Source organism: Oncorhynchus keta, chromosome 29 (genome assembly GCF_023373465.1).
Source record: "Oncorhynchus keta strain PuntledgeMale-10-30-2019 chromosome 29, Oket_V2, whole genome shotgun sequence".
In the NCBI taxonomy this organism is placed as follows: domain Eukaryota; kingdom Metazoa; phylum Chordata; class Actinopteri; order Salmoniformes; family Salmonidae; genus Oncorhynchus; species Oncorhynchus keta.
Genome location: NC_068449.1, coordinates 35,618,838 through 35,632,129, shown reverse-complemented (window position 1 = coordinate 35,632,129; position 13,292 = coordinate 35,618,838). Strand labels below are relative to the sequence as shown.

General features: G+C 40.0%; 1 long non-coding RNA gene across 3 annotated transcripts; it reads right to left on the bottom strand.

Annotated features, from left to right (window-relative positions):
* Nucleotides 1-5,690: 5,690 nt before the first annotated feature.
* Nucleotides 5,691-13,148, bottom strand: LOC118362782 (uncharacterized). Of its 3 annotated transcripts, XR_008086294.1 has the most exons (5): nucleotides 8,636-8,732; nucleotides 8,278-8,421; nucleotides 8,030-8,133; nucleotides 7,768-7,889; nucleotides 5,693-7,151 (listed from the first exon to the last, which is right to left on the bottom strand). It is a non-coding gene; the product is annotated as an uncharacterized LOC118362782 (long non-coding RNA). The 3 variants fall into 3 exon arrangements; XR_004821264.2 differs by lacking the exon at nucleotides 8,636-8,732 and adding an exon at nucleotides 13,008-13,148 and having other exon boundaries at nucleotides 5,691-7,889; XR_004821263.2 differs by having other exon boundaries at nucleotides 5,693-7,889.
* Between the last annotated feature and the right edge of the window lie 144 nt (nucleotides 13,149-13,292).

Genomic DNA, 13,292 nt, shown 5'->3' with positions numbered 1-13,292 from the left:
TATTCCAGTTACTAATAAGCATGCACCCATTAAGAAAATGACTGTAAAAACTGCTCCTTCATTTATAGAATCAGATGGCTCATTCATCACAAAGCCCACTGATATTGCAAACTACTTTAATGACTTTTTAATTGGCAAAATAAGCTAACTTAGGGATGACATGCCAGCAACAAACGCTGACACTACACATCCGAGTATATTGGACCAAATTATGAAAGACAAGAATTGTACTTTTGAATTCCGTTAAGTCAGTGTGGAAAAGGTGAAAAAATGATTGCGGTCTATCAATAATGACAAGCCACCCGGGTCTGACAATCTAGATGGAAAGTTACTGAGGATAATAGCAGACAATATTGCCACTCCTATTTTCCAAATGTTCAATTTAAGCCTACTAGAGAGCGTGTGCCCTCAGGCCTAGAGGGAAGCTAAAGTCATTCCGCTTCCCAAGAATAGTAAAGCCCCCTTTACTGGCTCAAATAGCCAACCAAACAGCCTGTTACCAACCCTTAGTAAACTTCTGGAAAAAATGGTGTTTGACCAGATACAATGCTATTTTACAGTAAACAAATTGACAACAGCATTTCAGCATGCTTATAGGGAAGGACACTCAACAAGCACAGCACTTACACAAATGGCTGATGATTGGCTGAGAGAAATTGATGATAAAATGATTGTGGGGGCTGTCTTGTTAGATTTCAGTGCAGCTTTTGACATTGTTGATCATAGTCTGCTGCTGGAAAAACTTATGTGTTATAGCTTTACACCCCCTGCTATAATGTGGATAAAGAGTTACTTGTCTAACAGAACACAGAGAGTGTTCTTTAATGGAAGTTTATCACATATAATCCAGTTAGAATCAGATGTCTTCAATTAAGTTAAACATCAAATGAATAACTGTATGTTTATCAGTTTGTTTTGACCAATTCAATTTGTCATATTGTATTTCTAGAAATAATGATATTGACATTTTCCAAATTGACTGACCATGTCTTAATGTAATGATACTGTCGTTTCTCTTTGCTTATTTGAGCTGTTCTTGCCACAATATGGACATGGTCTTACCTTGTCACAACACAACTGCTTGGCTCAAACGCATTAAGAATTAAATAAATTCCTCAAATGTACTTTTAACAAGGCACACCTGTTAATTGAATTGCATTCCAGGTGACTACGTCATAAAGCTGCCAAGAGTGTGCAAAGCTGTCATCAAGGCAAAGGGTGGCTATTTTAAAGAATTTCAATTATAAAATGTGTTTTGATTTGATTAACACTTTTTTGGTTACTACATGATTCCAAATGTGTTATTTCATAGTTTTGATGTCTTCACTATTATTCTACTATGTAGTGTTATGACCATATTATAACAGTTTATGACTGTGAAGTGTCTGTCCTATATCTGAGAGATATAAGAAAGCTCAGGATTTTTCCCCCCAGAGAAAATACCTGTATACCTTTGACGTGGAAATGCCCTATTCACTTCCATTCCTTTTTGGGCCCGGTACCATGTTACTTTCAGACGAGTCCTGTGACACTTGTGACACACCATTTGGGAGCAGCAGACATTTCAGTGAGAAGACCGATTTTCGAGATGTCTCCTGGTCTGACAAACACCACTGTATCTTTGTCACCTTCCACCACAGATGCAGAAGGCCCAAATCGGTGGATGCAGTGGATTTCGATGCAGCCCATGCAAAAAAGAAACTATATCTAGCTTTAACAGATGGATTTTGATGGGTTTTCTTTTTTTTTCATGCATTTTGCCTTGAGCGGAGCATGGGGGGGCTCAAGCTGAGAAATTACTTTTTTTATGGCCAGCTCATGAGACCCTTTCATGATGTGAGGCCTAAGGCAATTGCCTCTTCTGCCTAATGGTAAGTTTGCCAGTGAGCACAGCAACACTGTCATTTGAAATCTGTTATTCAGTTGAACCTTCACTTTCTATTTATAAAATCAATGCAGTGTGTTGTTTTACAGTTATTCTGCACTGATTCCAATACAGACAAGCTGATATTGCAGCTTAATCACACAACAAATATGATTGTGTTGTGTAATGATTTTATTTCCACAATGGGAGTGAATCCATGTAAGGAGAAGAAACATGAACTGAGCCATATGGAACTGATGCTCATATTCCCGGTGTTATCCCTTGTTTTTGTGATATTTCATTATTATGTAATGTACAATACAGTTGTGGCTGTTGTATATCCTATTCTCTGTTGTGTAGTGTGGGTTAACCCTGAGGAGGTTCTAAGGGCCTCTGCAGCCCTTAGTCTAACCAGTTTTCCACTTTGATTCAACATCATTGCATAGATTTTGTAGGTTGAAATGACATGGAAACAAAGTTGATTCAACCAGTTTTTGCCCAGTGGGTGAGGTCTTGCAATGCATCTCTAATGGACTATATAGCTTTACTATCCCCAGGTTGTCATGGGGCCATGAAGATGTGTCTGGGGCTGATATGGGATTGGGCTTGAGTCTCAAAAGTCCTCCCTATCTTCCTTGACCTTCCCACATCTCCTTTGTGACGATGAACTAAATGTCTCCATTTGCTTTGGAGGTTGCATTATATTCTATTCAGTCCTTTCACCTTTTAATTGAGCTAAAGATCAAGCATGTCCTGTTAAAACTCACACATAGAAGGAGTGGTGTCACCTATAAGAGCATGAAGAGCTTGCGTTCCAAATGACACCCTATTGCCTATGTAGTGCACTACTTTTGACCTGGGCTCCTAGGGCTCTGGTCAAAAGTAGTGCACTATATAGGGAACAGGGTGCCATTTGGGAGGCCCCCTATGGAAAAATCACATAAATTTCACATGTGAACACGTGATCTCATGTGATATCAAGTGATTTAATGTGAAGTTAATGTGATAACATGTAACAACATGTGAAGCAACATGTGATAACCTTAAAAATACATGTGACAACATGATCTCATGTGAAATTAATGTGAAATAAATATGACAACATGGGGATGCAAAATTTCAACATGTGACGCAAGACACTACACATGCCAACATTTGAACATGTGAAAACCCAAATGTCTTTTAGAATATTTTAGTTTGAAAGGCATAATTTACATTAATTCAATTTAAACAGTAATGGTCCCATGCAGGTTTTGTCTAGTTCCCGGTTTGTTCCAGGGACGTCCTCAAGGAAGCTTTTAGAATGTTGTGTCATGGTCCCCTTGAGGTTATGGTCCAGTTGCAGTTAAAATATGGGAAATCTAGCCTAGTGGTTAGAGCATCGGACTACTAACTGGAAGGTTGCAAGTTCAAACCCCCGAGCTGACAAGGTACAAAACTGTCGTTCTGCCCCTGAACAGGCAGTTAACCCACTGTTCCTAGGCTGTCATTGAAAATAAGAAATTGTTTTTAAATCTGACTTGCCTAATTAAATAAAGGTAAAATACAAATAAAAAGTTACAGCAGTTAATGTTAAGACAGTGTGCTGCTTACTTAGGATTTGAATTCACAACCTCTTGGTTGCTACCTGAAGTGCATGCTGCACCACCAAGTATGTGGTCTATCAGAAATGAGTATTCAACAATGGTATAAAGTATACTACCACACTCTCAAAAAACAAGGGCAGGATTAGGGTACACTACAGTTTGGTACCTTGTAGGTATACTGGCACATTTTTCCACACAATATTTGAAATATAAAGGTACGATCATCACTGCACTTTGATAGGTGGGTGCAATGTATTGGTGGGACTCATTAGCATATTTGGGGGCTTGGTCAAATATGCAAGTAGAGGACCTCCTTTGACACTGTCTGTTCTGTCAACTTTGTAAGAAAATTTGCCAGTAATGAGTTGCACTCTGAAGAGGTTATTGTGCATTTCCCAGTAGCTTAGCAGCAACTTGTTGATGTGAATTTGTCATTTCTTAACTGGAAACTACTGGTCAGTAAGTTATTGTAAAAGTCACAATAACTTACTGGCAACATTTTATTTTTGTACACCAGGGAACAACACTGTACCATAACCGTACTCTTATTTTTGAGTGTTTGGATATATGTTCTTGGTAACAAATAACCATATGGTGGCACTGCTGCTTAATGTCAAGTGTCCCTGAGCACTGCTTCTTTTTAGTTGGTGTTGTCAAATAATCACACAATTATTGACTTGATTCCAGGCAACTTTCTGCAGAAATGTATTATTGCCAATAATTCTGCGGCCGATCTCTGTCACAGCCATATAGACCTTGTGTCGAAGCAGGAAAATCATGTTGCTGTCATCTAATGACAGCCTAGATGACAGCCTTTTCTTAAAGTATGGGTTGCGACCCAGACCTGTTAATAGGGGGTCGCAACGTGCCAGAGTAAATTTGATAATTATTTAATTAATTACTGGAATTGATTTGGCACATGCGCTCTCTGCTTAAGCAGCGGTCTCTGCTTCGTTTGGCATCTGTGCGAGCGTGAGAGGGACATGCCCGTGTGCCTCGCAGTTTACCGGATCTTTTTACTTCCGTTTTCTTGAAGATCACTCCGCGACACACACGCTGCAGCGCTGTCTGCCACTAACTTGACATCACTCACCGCTGTCATCAAATGGACTCATGCAAGCCACAAGTTCTGACTGCGCTCAATTGTCATGAAACGCATGTACAGCGATGAGTTTCTCTCTCTTTCATACAAACGTATAACGAGGAGCGCCCACAATGTGTTTTGTGTGTGGAAGTGCTTAGTAATGAGTCTCTCATTACGAATAAATGAATTAAACGACACGTCCTGACCAAACATCCACAGCATGATGGTAAACCCAGGGAGTTCTTTCAGAACAGGGCAGAATGGAATGGAAAAGTAAGTCAGCTAAGTCAACTAACTCTCATAGTAGTAGATGTGCGTTTCTCTTTCAAACAATCCCCTGGCCTTGTACACAGCAAATAATAGCTAACATTCGCCAAAGCAAGCTAGCTACTGATAGTGTTACTCGAGTAACAGTACAGATGAAGATGAAAATTATCAAGCCAAACGTGCATTTTACTGTATAAATTATTGTTGAAAACTAGTCTAGGTTGGAACTGTTGCTATTAAAATACAATAATAATTGTTATTTTTAACTGGAATAAACTGATTGAAGCAAGATGTTTTTTGAGGCAAACACTCATACAGTTCTGGGTTGTCCATCAGGAACAGCAGGAAGCGGTCTCCTGCCTGACTGAGGAAGCAGTAGATGTTCTGGTCCAGTTTGGCACCACATACATTTGCGAGTCAGGATTCTCAACTCTGACATACTTAAAAAAACAAGTACAGAAACCATTTCAAAGCTGAGCATAACCTCAGTGTTGTCATGTCAAAAACGGAGCCCAGAATAGACATGCTCTCATTAGGATTGAGTGTGTTTTCTGGTCTACATCTGTGATGTGATCGGTCAGAATAAAAAATATGTATTGTATTTTAACAGTTCCAACAGTTCCAACCTAGACATATGTAAGTGTTTTAAATGGGGGAAAATAAACATTAATATATATTTATATGGATATTTTATTTAATTGTTATTTGTTTTTGTCTATATTGCATTTGTTTTAGGCATAAGGGCAATGAAATCTACCAATATTTATGTACAGTTGCATATTTTCCTAAGCTTGGGTACCAGGAAAACACCAAATTTCTCATTTAGCTCCCAGGCTGAAAAAGTTTAAGAACCACTGATCTAAGAGGTTGTAAGCTCAAATCCAATGGGGGGGGGGGGTTGCATCCCAAGTGTGCTAACCAATGTTGAGGTCAATTCCATTTAAGTTCCAGTCAGTTCAGAAAGTGAACCCAATTGTATTTTACCGGTATAATAATTTAATTAGAATTTTAATTTCTGTTGTATATTTACAGACAACATACAGTTCAGTTTGTGCCATAAGCACATCTAAAGTATCCTATTAGTTTAAATGCAATTGCAAGTGAGGTATGCCAAGTTAATTTGCAGGATGGGCCAAACATAACGCAAGTCCATTGCGATTGAAAGTAAATATATAGCAAAACACTAGTACACAGTATCCCATTAATGTAGACATGTACTGTACAATGAATGTAAAATGTACCACAAAATTAACAGAAATGGCTAACAGTGTAGTTCATCACATGTTGAACTAGATGATTTCACATGTGGACCATCACATACATTTACACATGAAACGTGACGTTTCACGTGTGAATTCATGTGATTGTCCACATGTGAAATCAAGGGAAAACGTTTTTGGAACACCACGTGACATTTCACAGGTGAAAACATGTGATCACGTTTTCAACTGTGCAATTCCACGTGTTATTGCTGTTCAGCTAAAATAGGACCCGGCCTGGGATTTGAATTTACAACCTGGATTTGACATCTTTCTGCTGTGCCACGAAGTCTGTAGATTTTCCCTAAACATTCATTACCTACTGTAATTACATCTCTGCATTTAGCAAAAGGAAGGTCTATTTTTCTATTTCTTATTGTTTACTTAAGTTTATTTACTAAATACTTTCTTAACATGTATTTTTTTCTTAAAACTGCATTGTTGGTTAAGGGCTTGTTAGTAAGTGGAACGATGTGCGCTGAGAGTTGGGAAGCAAGTTCAGGGAGTGTTTCAATAAATAAACGCAACATAAAACAAAACAAGAAACATGAACAACGCACAGACTTAACACTGGAACAGAAACAATAATGCCTGGGGAATATATATGTCACTCCAAAGGGAGTGACATATATAGGGAAGGTAATCAGGGATGTGATGGAGTCCAGGTGAGTCTGATGACGTGCAGGTGCACATAACGATGGTGTGCACCATAACGAGCAGCCTGATGACGAGAGGCCAGCGATGGAGCACACGTGACAGTAAGCATGTATTCAGACATGTGACAAATTAAATGTGATTTGTTTTGATTTGAACTGTCATTTATGTAATGGGCTATTCGGACTATTCTCTCATCATTGATTTCATATACTTATTTCAGCAATTTGAGGGTTTTCTGTATAGTTGTCTAATGTTGGTGGGCATATTATTCTGTTTTCACATTAGTCCTAAGCCACTGTGATGAATATAATTGTTTTTCTTGAGTGTATTTTTTTTTAACAAAGCTGAGATTTACTTTGAAGAATAAAGTGTATTAATACAGATAAAATCAGTTGCTGATACAGGCATGGTGTCATAGCAGGAAGATTGGAATGCTGTAAATGCAGAGGATGTGAGTTCAACTCCCAGGAAAGGACATGTTAAATAATAATTACTGAACAAATAGCCATGCACAATGTAGTCAAAGTATGTCAAATATGTCAGCTGAAAACCCTGTGTATTCTAATGATTAACTTTTGTCTGCAGGGCATCGCCTATGAAATATTGTGAAAATTTGAATCCAAATGTGAAACCTTATATTTTCACATGTAAAAATCCACATTATCACAATTGAAGTGTTCCAAAAACACATAGATTGACATGTGCAAAACAAGAGGAAATGTTATGTGAAATCTTCTGGAAATGAAAACATTTGATTTTCCACATGTGAAATCATGTTGTTTTTCCATAAGGGGCACTCTGGGCTATAACATGTAAAGTTCCTATATGCACACACTGATGTCTTCAATTAAATTAAACATCAAATTAATAACTGCATGTTTATCAGTTTGACCAATTCAATTTGTCATATTTTATTTCTATAAATATTGACAGTGGATTATGTGTGCGTAGGGAATAGAGGGGCAATGCTGCAACGCAGACACATTACAGAATGGATTCATCCTTTTTTAATATGGAAAGGCCATGCAAACTAAAGTTTCGTTAGCTTACATAATAACTGGGAACCGGCAGTACAGCTCTGTTATAGCATGAGTCCGTTTCAGTGGCTTGCTTCGGGTGAAAGCGGGAGATGTCCGGGCATACTGTATGTTGAAAGCAGTGGAGGCTGGTGACTTGGTATAGACGAGGAACGCACAGAGATGACAAAGTGTATTTAAAAAATCATCAAAGACTAATTATTTTAACCTAAAGCATTTAATAAAGACATTTAAGGTACAATATTATGGGGAATGGGAATGAGAGGGCTACTTACACCATGTTGGAAAGGGATCACAGCAGTGATTGAATGAGGCATGAGTTGAGGTGTTCAGAGGCTTGACCAGTGCAGTACAGGATTTGACTGGTAAAGACAAAAAACTACAAGACAACACAGTACACAGTTTGACAAAAGAGCTAAGAATAAGTTAGTCCAAGCAAGGAGGGAAATCATTGATGTGTAATAATGTGAGTGTAAGTAATTGACTCTACATACAGTAATGAGAGAAAATTGATAGGGTATACTCAGTGCTTGGAGGGGAAACATTCAATGTGCCAGTGGATGAGCAGGCACATGAGATGTGACTTCAGTTTGTCAGTAGAAAGTTGACAATTGTAGTGGAGTCGAGTACTCATCACCTCTTAATAAGGGAACAGGAGGGGACTTCCCTGTAAATACAAATAGCAGATATATTCCATTACATAGTAGGTTTGGACAACAAGTTTCTCTATGAACTTCTCTACAACTAAGACACCTCAAAATTCACGAGGTCAAACACAGACTGCGCATCTTGTCCACTTGACACATTAAAGTAGCCCTGTCATGCTCGTCGATGGAAGAATCGGAACACGCTTCCACATGTTCCATAAATATGAAACTCACCAAAAACAATCTAGACCATGACATTCTGGGCTGCTCAGGCAGCTGCACAAAAACAAGATCCCACAAACAACAGGTGGGAAAAGGCTGCCTAAATATGATCCCCAATCAGAGACAACGACAGACAGATGCCTCTGATTGGGGACCATACCAGGCCAACAAAGAAATAGAAAACATAGATTGCCCACCCTAGTCACACCCTGACCTAACCAAATAGAGAATTAAAAGGATCTCTAAGGTCAGGGCGTGACAAGCCCAAGAAAAATTCCTGACTAAAGCCCTGATCTAATGATCTAGATTTCTAATGTTTAGGTGTAGCCTAGGCTGCTGCAACATTTATGTCATGAGTTTTTGCTTGTGTCTGTCCGGAGTGATTATGTGTTATCATCTTTGCTAAATAAATACCGGAGGAAAGTGGAAAGCCTGAGCGCACGCTAAAAAGTGCGCTGTGTCAACCTCTCTTTTTAATATAACATTTCATGGATGAGGCGATGGAAGCTATCAAATAATTCAGGATTGTTTTTAACATCCCAGAAGAGACAGTTGAAAGTTCCATATGTTCAGCAAGTAAAGCATCACAACATGCAATTACCTCTACAAGCTCCTTGTAGTTGCCCTTGTTAATGGAACTTTCCCTCTAGTCTTGTCCTCCTAAAAGCAAATTCTTACATGCCCTGCTTTTGTTTTTTCATTTAGCTGAACGATCGTTGTTCTTCAGGTCACTGCACCCACCTTTCGAGCAAGGCTCACATGTTACAAAAAGCAGGTAAGGCCAGCAATAGCCTGATGAAAGGCTCCCTGTTAACCAGCTACACTTTTGATTCAAGTTTGTATTGAACGCCCTCACATTTTCATGAAGCTGGTCGACCCTCGCTTTTAATTTACACCTTTTCCATGTATCCAAGAGAATGAAAGAGGTTCTTCAACAAAAAAGTCCACAACATTTTCGGCAGCGTTAGCCATTATGGCGTACAAAACTGCACACTTGTGCTGGTAGCTACTGAAGTTAGCAAAGCAACTGAACACAAAAATAAAGTTCTACAACGAAGAAAACTATTTATAATATACATCCTCCATCTCCTGTAATTTGAAAAAACTATTTAATAAATGTAATAATATCCCAAAAATGCTAAACTATCGCTCTTCACTCATAATCTCTATCCAACAATCTCACCAAGCCTCTCAACACATAGAACCCCCATAATGATCTGTTGGAAAATGGGAAGATTGTTCCTTCTCACTAACTCACTAGGTTCATTCTCTGATCCTAATTCTATGATTAGTTGGACAACATGTCAGTTCATACTGCAAAAGCTTTGATTGGTTGGAGGACGACCTCTGGAAGTGGTCAGAATTGCCATGTATGTCTATGGAAGGGGGTGAGGCCTACGAGCCTCCTAGGTTTTGTATTGAAGTCAAGGTAAGCCAGAAGAGGACAGAAGCTAACACCAGGGTTCTACCCCAGACAGTGCTGTTGGAGTTACTGTAGACCTTCATTGCAAAAAGGTGTATTTTAATACTTTATGTTTCACAATTTAAATTTTTTATGAAATTTCACTGAGGAGGATGGTCCTCCTCTGAGGAGCACCATAACCCTTACCTAACCCTAACCCAGCTAGCAATGAGGAATTGGCCCAGAAGCTCCCCACTTCAAAATGAATGACTGCCCAGAATCGGCCCAAGTACATCTGTCTACCAAAATTCAGCCGATTTTCTCAGCTTACTTACCAGAATCCCCCCAGAAGCGGTCCGATGCAAATTTAAATAAATGTATACAAAATTACCTGATTTATTCATTTTAAATATTACTATTATACATTTTATACATACAAATTATACCCATCCACAAAAAAAACAAAAAACATTTTGTCTTGGAGGAAACAGTATACACTTGGTGACCGTGTCAGCGGCATGCGCCTAGCCCAACACAGGAGTTGCTACAGTGCGATGGGACAAGGACATCCCGGCCGGCCAAACCCTCCCCTAACTCTCCCGGCCCGGGCTAAACCCTCCCCTAACTCTGACGACGCTGAGCCCATTGTGCGTCGTCTCATGGGTCTTCCGGCCGGCACGGGTCTCGAACCAGCCTCTGTTGAAACGCAGTTTTCACTGTGAAAACTGTGTCTTAGACCGCTGTGTCTTAGTGTCTTAGACCGCTGCGCCCCCCGGGAAGTTTCATCCACAAAGTTTTTAATGCTTATCAATTGCCTTGCACAAAGTATGAAAATACTAAAATACTACACAGGACGCCTAAAGAATTTCATTTAAATGTTAATTGTATTTTTTGATCACAGAAAAAATGAGAAAATATGGAAAAAATAAACAATTAAATGTTAATTATATAAAGCAGCTCATGTAATCATCGGCCAGAGAGTAGCCCCAATCTGCCCGAGCCCCAGGTAATACATTTGGGCCAGATAACTCACACCGGAATCGGTCCGAGCTCAATCCCCGCATCCTAGCAATAAGTAATACTGCAGTAGGTGGCCCAGACTCGGGCCACATGACATCGGCCGAGTCTGACTCTCAACCGAGTGCCCCTACTCTCAGCCGGAATCGGCCAAGATCCACTGTTCTAGCTGGGGACCCTTTTAACCCTCTGGTTGTGTTCATTTCATGTTAATTAATTTTGTGTTCTCGGTCCAAAATGACCACCCCATCATAATACATACGTATTTTATAACCTAATGTTGTGTTATATATTTTTATTAACTTAAGTTAAATAGAAGTTTTGAACTTCTATTAGCTATTTATGGCCTGTAGGCCTCATTGACCTGAGCTCATACAACTTGTTTTTTAATTTAAAAAAGCATTATGTATGGATTATTTTTACTATAACAAATACTAAGATTAAACATATTGTGCTATTTATCACAGACTACTTCACTGTCAGTTTCCTGGCCTCTCTCTTCCTCACCAGTGTCATGATCAAAGATCTGATCAAGAGCCTCACATACAGTATATCGTTTGGTCATTGTGCTGCCACTGTCACGGACGTTGGAAGAACTGGACCAAGGTGCAGCGTGGTTAGCGTACATTTTCTTTGGAAAAATTATGCCGAACATTACAATAAACACTACAAAAACAAACCGTGAAGCTAAAGGCTATGTGCACTAAACAAAGTCAACTTCCCACAAAGACAGGTGGAAAAAAGGGCTACCTAAGTATGGTTCTCAAGCAGAGACAACGATAGACAGCTGTCCCTGATTGAGAACCCTACCCGGCCAAAACATAGAAATACAAATAATAGAATATAGAATACCCACCCCAACTCACAACCTGACCAAACCAAAATAGAGACAGGATCTCTAAGGTCAGGGCGTGACAGCCACAGAATGAATTGTGAGCAAGGCCTCCAAAAAGCTTTATATACCAGAGCTGCAAGAAAAGTTATATATATTATTGAAACAATGTTGCGATTGTTTGTGAGAATGCCAACAGGTGAAAGGTTCCCGTGGGGGTTGACATGGAAGCCAAGAAGGGGAGTGAGGTGTGTGTTTTCTCATACACACATGCATGTGGGGGTTTGGGAGAGGAAGTGTGTCCATCTGATGAATGGGCATGTGCCTGAACTCAATTTTATACACTAATTGTAGTCTCACCAGTTCATTTTTATTGACCGGTCAAAAAGTAACACCACAGGTGTACAAAAGTTAAATAAAACACCCAAAATGTAACAAAAATCATCAACATGTATTTTGCGTGCTCAGATGCCCTGCGTGGACAAAGTAATGGAACCTTATGACAATCAGATTAAATGAACTACATCTGTCAGAGAGAAAACGTTAAATTGTCCAATTCGACCGGAACACAACAGGAGAGTTAAATGACAACATCAATGGGGTAGGGACGTCCCAAGGATCCAAAATAGCACCGATCGGGAAGAATTGCACTGAAATCCAGATAATATGCGTTTCAGGGGCTGGAGCAGAGTGAGAGCTGAGTGGGCGACGACAAAACACGTAACAAAAAGCCGCGCGCCATCTGCTGTTGATGTTGCTGCTTCTCCGCGCCGCGTCAGGGACCCTACCCTGGTGCCTCTTACCCCCCTGCGGATCTGAGAGCCAGGTCCCAGCGTGGAGCCCAGGTCCCCCCAGAGACTGGCCCTTATCATCTCAACTTGAGAGGAAGGAGGAATCACAGAGAGAATACTAATGGGACCTGCCGTTGCACAGCGCTGCGCAACTTTGAACTGTGAAAATTTGGAAACAAGTGATGCATAATAGGGCTGCTCTTTTCTTCTTCTACACGTGCACTTTTCACTTAACTGTACTGCACAACGATAATCTTAAAGTGGGCATAATCTATTCCTATAAATAGTGTTTGTATGTTTTGCCCACACATTCCGCAACCTCAGTATCTCCAGGTTACATACCTATTCCCGGGTTTTATCAAGCATGTTAAAAATGACAGCTGTGTAGACCCGGAGCTCCCTGCCTGCGTGTTCGCTGCGACGATGACCAACGGTGACTGGGGGCACTGGGCATCAAAACAGCTGTGCAGTTGCTAACCAATGACAATCGGAAGAATCCTCTCGGAGTATAGATTCCCGAGCGGCCGTATTCAAACACAACCTACACATTATCAAACCATCGCAGTTGCAATGCAATGCCTGTCTGAACGCTTGGTTTCCCGTGAGCGAGGAGATGCGTACAAAGCC